This window comes from Bos taurus, chromosome 11, assembly GCF_002263795.3.
Source record: "Bos taurus isolate L1 Dominette 01449 registration number 42190680 breed Hereford chromosome 11, ARS-UCD2.0, whole genome shotgun sequence".
Taxonomy (NCBI): domain Eukaryota; kingdom Metazoa; phylum Chordata; class Mammalia; order Artiodactyla; family Bovidae; genus Bos; species Bos taurus.
The window spans coordinates 100,937,214-100,947,867 of NC_037338.1; the positions used below are offsets into that span (position 1 = coordinate 100,937,214).

The 10,654-nt window shown below is 51.7% G+C and overlaps 1 pseudogene; it reads right to left on the reverse strand.

The window, feature by feature from the left end:
• Nucleotides 1-210: 210 nt before the first annotated feature.
• LOC112448978 (uncharacterized) lies at nt 211-311 on the reverse strand (annotated as a pseudogene).
• Nucleotides 312-10,654: the final 10,343 nt, after the last annotated feature.

A 10,654-nucleotide genomic window follows, 5' to 3' on the forward strand; every position in this document is an offset into this window, starting at 1 on the left:
AAAGAAATGCGAAAGTGTTAGTTGCTTAGTCATGTCCGACTTATTGCGACTCATAGACTGTAGCCCGCCAGGCTCCTCTGTCCATGGGATTTCCCAGGCAAGAGTACTGGAGTGGGTTGCATTTCTTACTCCAGAGGATCTTCCCAACCCAGGGATGGAACCTGGGTCTCCTGCATTGCAGGCAGATTCTTTACCACCGGGGAAGTCTATAAATATATAGAATGTTTCATGACTTTGTCATCCTTGTGCAAGGACTGCTAATCTTCTCTATATCATTTCAATTGTAGTGTATGTGCTGCCTAAGCGAGCCCGGATTTTCAAATGTTAAACTAGCCTTGCATTTCTAGAATAAACTTCACTTGGTGGTAATGTATTACCTATCCTTGCATATCATTGGATCGATTTGCTAATATTTTTGTTTAGGATTATTGTGTGCATATTCATGAGAACAATCTATAATCTATACCATAACTTAACCCATTGAAGACTAGAAACGTGCCCACCCATGCTCCTAGCTTAACTCATTCCCATTTGGGTTATACGCCCACTGTTCACATTCCTGATGAGGAAAGTTCTCACTCCGGACTTGGTCTTGGAATTCAGACTGCCACTATCTACTCTAGCAAAATCGTACCCAAAAGTTTATCACTCAGTTTATTACTGAGTTCCATGCTCGGTTAGAAGCCAGGCAAGAGGGAAATGACAATCCACTCAAAATCCCATGGACAGAGAAGCCTGGCAGGCTACAGTCCATGGGGTCACAAAGGAGTTGGACATGACTGAGCGACCAAACACACGAGACTCTAGCAAGCAGATCATCTCAGCATGGCCAGTAGACATTGTGCAGTTAATATTCACAACTAATAGCACTGGAGCACCACCTATATACTCAAGGCACTGACCTTGACCCTGGTGGTCAAGTTCTCCTGTTTCTCCCCCTACAGACCTTCTCGCCCTATAGAGCTCCTCCCCCTATAGAGCTTGCCCTGCTGGAGAGGGGCTCCTTTACCACTGGCCGTGGTTACTTAGCAACTCAACTTTGAAACAAAAAGTTCTTCCCACACGTTCTTTTTGAATCTTCTTCATCGGTTTTATTAAAGAGTTATCTAAGATAACAAGGTAAGCAGTTCAAATACCATTGTCATTAACAACTGCATATTTGTCTGAGTCAAGGTCATGCCCATACTGTGCAACTGATGCAGAAATAACGTGGATGCTGTGGCTTCCGTGAAACTCATCCCCAAACTCCTAGTTTAGATTCTATCACTAGCCACGGACTGTTGTTTTTGCTGTTTAATCACTCAGTCATCTCTGACTCTTTGCAACCCCGTGGACTGCAGCACGCCAGGCTTCCCTGTCCTTCACTATCTCCCAAAGTTTGCTCATAACTCATGTCCGTTGAGTCAGTGATGCCATCCAACCACCTCATCCTCTGCCGTCCCCTTCATCTCCTGCCCTCAGTCTTTCCCAGCTTCAGGGTCTTTTCCAGTAGGTCGGCCTTTGTGTCACGTCTGGCGAGTAAATATGTAAATATGAATTTAGCTCTTACTATTAAATGCCACTGAGTGTCTTTTCTTTGGTTTTCTGCAGTGTGACTGTGTCGTGCCGAGATGTGGTGTTTTTGTGCATTTGTTTCTGTTGTTTTGTTTCTTTTTGTTTGCGTTTTTTTTTTTTTAATGTTCTCTGAGCTTCCTAGATCTATGGTTGACTGCCTGTCAATTTTTTTAAATTAAAGTAGAGTTGATTTACATTGTTGTGATAGTTTCAGGTATATAGCAAAGTGATTCACACACACACGTATGTATATATGTTCTTTTTCAGATTCTTTTCCTTACAAGCTGCTGTGCTGTTTGTGTGTGATCATTTGTGTTCCACTCTTTGCGACCCCACAGACTGTAGCCCGCCAGGCTCCTCTGTCCATGGGATTCTCCAGGCAAGAATCCTGGAGTGGGTTGCCATTTCCTCCTCCAGATGAGCTTTCTGATTCAGGGATCGAACCTGGGTCTCCTGCTTCTCCTTCATTGGCAGGTGGATTCTCTATCACTGCACCACTTGGGAAGCCCTATAGGTTATTATAAGATGTATTAAGCATAGTTCCCTGTGCTATATGATACGACCTTGTTATTTATCTAATTTATACAGAGTAGTGTGTAGATATCGATCCCAAGTTCCTGAGTTAGGAGGGATAAGCTAGGTGCCTGTCATTAACTTTTGAAAATTCTCAGCCATCATTATTTCAGATATTCTGCTCTCTCGCTCTTTCTGCTCCTCATGGGATCCCAGCTTCACAGATGTTACAGCTTTGGAGACAGCCTCACAGTTCGTGGCTGCCTTTCCTGTTTTTTTCTCTTTGCACTTCAGTTCGGAAAGTTTCTCTTGACGTCTGTTCAGATTCACTGAGTCTTTCCTCAGCCGTGTCCAGTCCACAGATGAACCCACCAGAGGCACCCTTTACTTCTTCCGTTGTTTTCCATCTCTAGTATTTCCTTTTGATTCTTCCTTAGAGGTTCCATCTCTCTGCCTAAATTACCCATCTGTTCCTGCATGGTGCCCACTTTTTCTATTAGAACCCTTTATGTATTAATCAGTTATTTTAAATTCCTTGTTAGAGGGACTTCCCTGGTGGTTCAGTGGTTAAGAATTCACCTTCCAATGCAGGGGACGTGGGTTCAATCCCTGGTCGAGGAGCTAAGATCTCACATGCCACGGGGCAGGAAAGCTCACATGCTACAGCGAAGAGCCCACAGGACACAGCCAAGACCCAGACAAAATGAAGAGCTAGTGCAGCCAAAAGCCTATCAATCAATCAATAAATTTCCTGTTTGATAGTTTCAGGCTGGTATCCTATCTGAGTCTCGTGCTGATCATTGCTCTGTCTCTTCAAATTGTGATTTTTTTTCCCTTACCTTTTGGCATGCTTTGCAATATTTTGCTGAAAGCTGCACAGGTTGTATGAAAGGATAGGAATTGATGGGTTTTTAGAATGAGGGTACACGTTCATCTGCCTAGGAGTAAGGCTATATGCAAAGCTCTCCATAGACGTACGTGCCAGAAGCTTCAAATTCTCGAGTGTCAGATTCCTCCCCGACCTCAGGGTTCCCTACACGCTCCTCCTCAGATAGAACCTGAGACCTGCAGCTCTTTCAGTGGCAATGCACCAGTTAGCATCAGTTCAATTCAGTTCAGTCACTCAGTCATGGCCGACTCTTTGTAACCCCATGGACTGCAGCACGCCAGGCCTCCCTGTCCATCACCAACTCCCGGAGTTTACTCAAACTCATGTCCATTGAGTCGGTGATGCCATCCAACCGTCTCATCCTCTGTTGTCCCCTTCTCCTCCTGCCTTCAATCTTTCCCAGCATCATGGTCTCTTCCAATGAGTCAGTTCTTCACATCAGGTGGCCAAAGTATTGGAGTTTCAGCTTCAGCATCAGTCCTTCCAATGAATATTCAGGACTGATTTCCTTTAGGATGGACTGGTTGGATCTCCTTGCAGTCCAAGGGACTCTCAAGAGTCTTCTCCAACACCACAGTTCAAAAGCATCAATTCTTTGGCACTCAGCTTTCTTTATAGTCCAACTCTCACATCCATACATGACTACTGGAAAAACCATAGCTTTGACTAAATGAACCTTTGTTGGCAAAGTAATGTCTCTGCTTTTGAATATGCTGTCTAGGTTGGTCATAACTTTCCTTCCAAGGAGCAAGTGCCTTTTAATTTCATGGCTGCAGTCACCATCTGCAATTAGCATACTAGGGCCCTGCTGGGGCCCTAGAGAGGGGTGGGGGATGGGGAGTACCCTAGCATCTCCCAATTAAATATCAGACTTTTCTTTATTGTTATACTTTGGTTGCACTGGGTCTTCATTGTGGCCTGCAAGCTCTTCACTGAAGTACACAGGCTTCTCAAGTTGCAGCTTGAGCTTTTCTTGTGGTGCCTGGGATCTAGAGCACACGGGCTCAGCAGTTGCTACTAACCCTGGCATTGGAAGACAGACTCTGAACCCCTGGACCACCAGGGAAGTCCCCTAAATGTCAGTCTTTTAGTGCACCTGTGTCTCAGGGTTATTTCTTCCAGTGGTAGAGCTGTACCTTCTGCCTCCCCAACTTCTCTGGCTGCAGCAATTCCAAGCAAGTTCCTATCCTGTTTGTTTCTCCCTGAGGTGATTTGGGAAGTCTGGAGGTGGCTGCAGGGAGAATTCCCATTCCCCACATGGGATTGGGCTTCCCTGGTGGTTCGGATGGTAAAGAATCTGCCTGCAATGCAGAAGACCTGGGTTTGATCTCTGGGTCTGGAAGATCCCCGAGAGAAAGAAATGGCAACCCACTCCAGTATTCTTGCCTGGAAAATCCCGTGGACAGAGGAGCCTGGTAGGCTACAGTCCATGGAGTCACAAAGAGTCAGACACGACTGAGTAACTAACACACACACATGCACACACATGGGATAAGCCTCTTCACCAGGATTTTTCTCCTGTCCTCCCACCAAGGACTCTAGAGGGTCTTTACAGATCTTCTCCTGGAGAACCTGGTGGGATTCCTGGAGATAAAACCCATGAAAGTATGAGCCTTCCCCACCCCTCCCCCCCTGCCAAGACAGGAAACCCTGGGAGTTTCTCAGCTGGTCCACACGCAGCCTTCCAGCAATTCATCAAAATTACCACTCAGTGTTCCTACCAGCCTGTGGCCCCAGGGATTGTTAAAACTGAACAGACCTCAGCTGTGATCCTCCAGAGTTCCGTCTCTCCAGATGGCAGGGTGACAGCTCACCTTGCAACCTCAGTTCTCTGATGGGCCCAAGAAAAACTGCTGATTTTCCATTTGGGAAGGTGATGCAAACTCAGGGAGATAGTGAAGGACAGGGAGGCCGGGTGTGTTGCAGTTCATGGGATCACAGGGAGCTGGACACGACTTGGCGAATGAAGAACAAAAAAATGGTGAAGGTGATGATTTCCAGGTTTTCCACATGGCAGAGCTGCAACTGAAAGCCCTGTAACTGTGTTCTAATCAGATTCCTTCCCAAGATCTCACCCAAAGAAAGTATTTCACTGCTCACCCAGCATTCAAAGCCCCCCATCTGGGGGTGTGAGTGTGTAGCTTCTGGGACTTCCCTGGGGGTCCAGTGGCTAAGATTCCATGTTCCCAATGCAGGGGGCCTGGGTTCGATCCCTGATGGGAGAACTAGATCCCACATGCCAGAACTAAGAGTCCACGTGCTGCAACTAAAGATCCCTCATGCCCCAATGAAGACTGAATATCCCATGTGCCTCAAGTAAGACCAGGCACAGCCAAATACACACATACATAAATATTAAAAAAAGAAGAGAAAGTACAGCTTCGCACTTCATGGTGAGAAGAAATGGGCACGGTGGGCTGGTGGCTCCAAGCACTCCCTTCACGGGAGCTGTAGGGAGGAACAGGACATTTCGACCAGCGGGAGAACAAGGAGACGAAGCTTTTCTTCTTGAACCTGCATGGAGAAGGAGTCTCCATCTCTGGCTAACATCTCATGCTTGGTGTGGGCACGTGGATATGCCTGGCTTGCTCCGGAAGCATCAACATGCTGAGGGTGGAAACCAGCTGGGTCCTCTTTAGCCTCTCAGTGCCTGGACAGGGCTGGTGTGTGCAAGTGCTCCTTAGATGCTGGCTGAACTAAATGACCTTGAACCAAAGTCTCTGGAACCAGAAGCCACCAGGGCCAGGCTGACCCTGCAGGACGGGACAACCCTCACTCGATCTTCAGGTCCAGCCTGGCACCCAGCGGGCATGCATTAAACATTTGCATAATTAAAATAAGTACATGAGGGACTGTCCTGGCTGTCCAGTGGTTAAGACTCTGCTTTCCAGTGCAGGGGGCAGGGGTTCAATCCCTGGTCGGGGAACTAAAATCCCACACGCCTCTGGGCCAAAAAACCAAAACAGAAAACAGAAGCAATACTGTAACAAATTCAGTGAAGACTTTAAAAATGGTCCACAACCAAAAAAAAAATCTTAAAAATAAATAAATAAAATAAATACATGATGATCTGAGAGACTGGGGTGTCCAGAAACCTCCAGAAAAAAAATCCAATTTGTGACTTACTGGATATCTGAAAGTGAAAGTCACTCAGTCATGTCCAACTCTTTGAAACCCCATGGACTATACAGTCCCCAGAATTCTCCAAGCCAGAATACTAGAGTGAGTTGCTATGCCCTCTTCCAGGGGATCTTCCTAACCCAGGGATTGAACCCAGGTCACCTACATTTTGGGCAGATTCTTTACCAGCAGAGCCAGCAGGGAAGCCCTGGATACTTGGAGCGGCACCTTTCCTTTCATTATAACTGTACCTTATTTGGAAAAGGAAATGGCACCCCACTCCAGTATTCTTGCCTACAGAATTCCATGGACAGGGGAGCCTGGTGGACTATGGTCCATGGGATCGCAAAGAGTCGCACACGACTGAGTGCACAGCACACACCTTATTTAACTGGTCTGCAAGTGAGTTTGTTTTTCCTGATTGCCAAAGTCTGCCATAAGACAAAGAGGAGGAGGGGTGGGAGGAGAGACATGAGTCTAACGTTAAGAAAAATCTCCATCCCAATTTGAAATGGATAACCAACAAGGACCTACTGTATAGCACAGGGAACTCTGCTCCATATTATATGGCAGCCTGGACAGGAGGGGAGTTTAGGAGGAATGGACACGTGCACATGTATGGGTGATTCCATTCGCTGTTCACCTGAAACTATCACAGCATTGTTTTGTGTGTGTGTGTGTGTGGGTGGGTGTTTGTTTTCTTTTTTTCTTTATTCTTTTATTTTATGGGATTTTTTTGTTTTCTCTTTTTTAATTTTTTTTTATCACAACATTGTCAACTGGCTATACCCCATACAAAATAAAAAGACTTAAAAAAAATCTCCATTCAGTCCAGTTGAACACCCATTTTCTGATACATCTAGAGGCCTGAGCATGGGGGCACATGGAGGGTTTTCTTCTCTGGCTTATACTCGGGCTTATACACAGATATGAAGACACCACCCTGAGGGCTTTCTTCGCTGGCTGCAGAGAGCAAGGAAGGCATAGAAGGGAAGGGTCCAGGCTTGGAGAGCATCCATTACTCTTGCACAGCCTCCATTTCCTCTGCTGTAGGATGGGGTGACTGTGGAAACCTATCTTGCAAAGTTGCTACATAAGCTCTTCACAGTCTCCTCTGCACTGCCTGACCCAAGGCCGCAGAGGTGCAAAAGAAGCTCTCAGAGAGCAGCAGCCCTCAGCACTTTATACTCCATGCTGTGGACGGTTTTGGAGCTAGGACAGCAACGATGATGATCAAATGCTACGGGAGCAGCATCTCTCCGTGGATGAGATATAGGACTGGAGGCAGGAAGGTCCAGGGAGTCTGAGGCCCCAGCTAGGATGAGTAGGAGTGGGCCTGGCTTGCAGTCGTGGGTCCCTCTGGCTCAGCCTCTCAGGTCTGATGACATACATCCCACAGCCTCGTGTCTACCCAGATGGGAGCATCCGAGGCTGAGCCTTGGCATCTCCTCCCTAACATCCTAACTGGGGCCCAGGGTTCTGAGGATCTGGGCTGCCCTAGCCTGTTGGCTATGCTGGCTCGATAGCACCTGGAGATCCCTAGATGTCACTTCGATGGGACAAAGAGGCTTCCTCATGCCGCCCAGAGAAGGTGAGCGAGTTCAGAGGCCTCGTGGTCCTTTGAATTAGTCCACACCAAGAAAGCTGAGCACTGAAGAACTGATGCTTTTGAACTGTGGTGTTGGAGAAGACTCTTGAGAGTCCCTTGGACTGCAAGGAGATCCAACCAGTCTATCCTAAAGGAAATCAGTCCTGAATATTCATTGGAAGGACTGATGCTGAAGCTGAAACTCCAATACTTTGGCCACCTGATGTGAAGAACTGACTCATTGGAAAAGACCCTGATGCTGGGAAAGATTGAAGGCGGGAGGAGAAGGGGACAACAGAGGCTGAGATGGTTGGATGGCATCACCGACTCAATGGACATGAGTTTGAGTAAACTCCGGGAGTTGGTGATGGACAGGGAGGCCTGGCATGCTGCAGCCATGGAGGTCGCAAAAAGTCAGACATGACTGAGCGACTGAACTGAACCGAACACCATCTTGCCTCCATCCACCCCCTTCATTCTTTCCCTGGCTGAGCATCCACTGTGTGTTAAGCCCCAGAGCTGGCCCCAGAGACCAAGGAAGATCCAGACAAGGTCTCTGCCTTCCAGGAGCTCCCAGTCTGATCACTAGGCTGTGAATCTGGCAGAAGGGAAGGTGAGCAGGTGCAGGGGCCCAGAGATGGTGGAGGAAGGGCCTCTGGAGAAAGAAGGGGGTATGAGTGAGTCAGGGACCCTTCCTTGGGGCTGGTCCTAGGCACACAGGAGGGGCTGAAAACTGGTGAGGGGCCAGGCCAGAGGGCCTGGAGAAAGACAGGCAAAGAAGGGTACCACCCATCTCCCACCTACCCCTGCCCCAGCCTCCTCTCTTCATCCTTCCTGCCTGCTTTCTCCAGACCCTCTCCCTGTACCCCAGTCTCTGTGTCCCAGGCACCCCCATTCCTGCCTCTCCACCGTTTCTCTGACTCTCAGAAGTCTCCCCAAGCCCCAGGCTCTTTTGGAATCCCTGCCTCCACTTCCTTCATTTCTCTGCATCCTTGGATCTCCAAAGTCTCAGACTAAATTTTATTTGGATCCTTCTCGGCCTCTCTTTGCCTCCGTCTCCCTCCATCTCAACCGGACTCTATCTCCCAAAGCCTGTGCCTTGCCGCGCCCCTCCTGGAGTTCCAGCTTGCCCACGTGCCTCACCCCTCAGCCCCGCCGCATCCATCTGCCAGGACTTCCCGGCTTCCAACCGGCGGGCCTGGAGGCCCCGGGCGTGGGCGATGCGGGGGGGAAAGTTCCAGGAGGCGCAGAGGAGGGGGCACTCGGGCCTCCACGCCCAGAGAGACTCGCGTGCCAGTCACCTGCCTGCCGGCCTGGGCGCAGATGACGGCGGTCGACCTGGGAACCCCCGGGGCGCGCCTTTGTCTCCCCGCGGCCACGGAGGCTAATTAGATTGGAGATGGGGGGAGCGGTCCTTTTTCACGGCGGTGCTGAGGCCGCCACTCCGCCCGACAGCCCCGCGCTAGCCAGCCTGAGTCACGTCTATTGAAACCGTTTCGGCGGACCGCGCCCCCCACCCCATCTCCGCAGTGGTAGCTTGTTTGCGCGCGCGAGCGGGGACGCACCCCGGACCCCCAAATCGGCCTGCGGGAACCGAGGAGACACGGGCCCCAGGCGAGGAAGTAATTTCCTTAGGCCCCGCGGGCTTGGGGACCAGAGAGACTGAGATTTAGCAGGAGAGAGAAATTTGGGGAGGAAGCCCAAAGGGTGTGAGAAAGCTGGAGGGGTGGCCGGAGCGCAGGAGAAAAAGGAGAGAGCGCCAGGGACGGAGCGGGAGAGAAGGCGAGACGTGGATGGGGGCGCGCGACGGCTGCGGAGAGCTGGCGGAGCAGGGACGTGGCGGGAGGAGACTGGAACCGGCGTGCGGACTAGGAGGGGCGGGGGCGGGGGCGGGAGCGCGGGGCAGGGGAGGGGGCGAGGAGCAGCCAGAGGCAGCCGGACCCGCCGACCGCCGGACGCGCGGACCGCGCAGGGGCCCCACTCCCGCCTCGGGGCTGCAGCTCAGGGGGCCAGGGGACCGGGGTAAGCGGCCGGGGCGCCGCGGGTCCGCATTCTTCGTCTTTTCTTCCTCCGGCTCATTCCGGCCGATCGATACCTGCGCGGGCCCTGCCCCCGCCGCTAATATCTTTTTAATGAGTTCGCGGGGCTTAGAGCGAGTGCGAGCTGCCCTCCAGGGTGGATTTTCCCCTGGCAGATGTTTCGGGAGGAGGAGGCGCGCGGGGCCCCTGGGAGGTGGGGACAAATCTCTCCCTCCGAGGGGCGAGGCAGAAGACTCTCTTCTAAAGTTCAAAAGAAAGACGGGCTTTCACTCGGCCCCCAAAAATGTATTTCCCGGCGGACAATGGGCTCCTTTCTGCGCCTCCTAGGGCCGGCGGGGCGGGAGGGGCGGGAACCCGTGCGCCGCGGCCCCGCCTGACAGACGAGCGCCCCCTCCAGCCCGGACCGGGGCCGCCGAGTGAGGCCGCGGAAGCCGGGAGACAGGCTTCCCCTCCGGTCACCCCGGGAAGAGAACAGACCAGACCTGAGCGCACCGGCGAGAACGAAAGTGCCTTGCGGGCGGAGGAACGGGGCCTGGGGAGCCCTAGGCGGCCCCCCTCCAACCCTGTGCCCTGGGCCTCGCAGATGCGGCCACCGCACCCGAAGGGGCTCCTGCGGGTGCCTCGAGGGGAGGTAGGACAGGTCTCTGGGGTCGGGCTGTGGCCCGGGTTCTCTCCGCGATCCGCCCAGCGCGGGTCAACAAGTAGAAATCACCAGCCAGCCTCCAGCGGCCGCAGTGCGCCAAGTCCGCTTCACCTGCCCGGATGTCCATCTGCCCCGCCCGCCCGCCCAGTGCCCCTCAGTCCGTGGGGTCGGCCTGCTCGCCGCCGCCTCCCTCTCTTCACTCCCGTGGGCTCGCGGAGAAGGGGGGACCCCGGGCTATGAGGATGACCTCCGAAGAGCCGCGGCCGATTGATTCGTTCCGCCCGGAGCCCGGGCCGCGTGAATAGGGG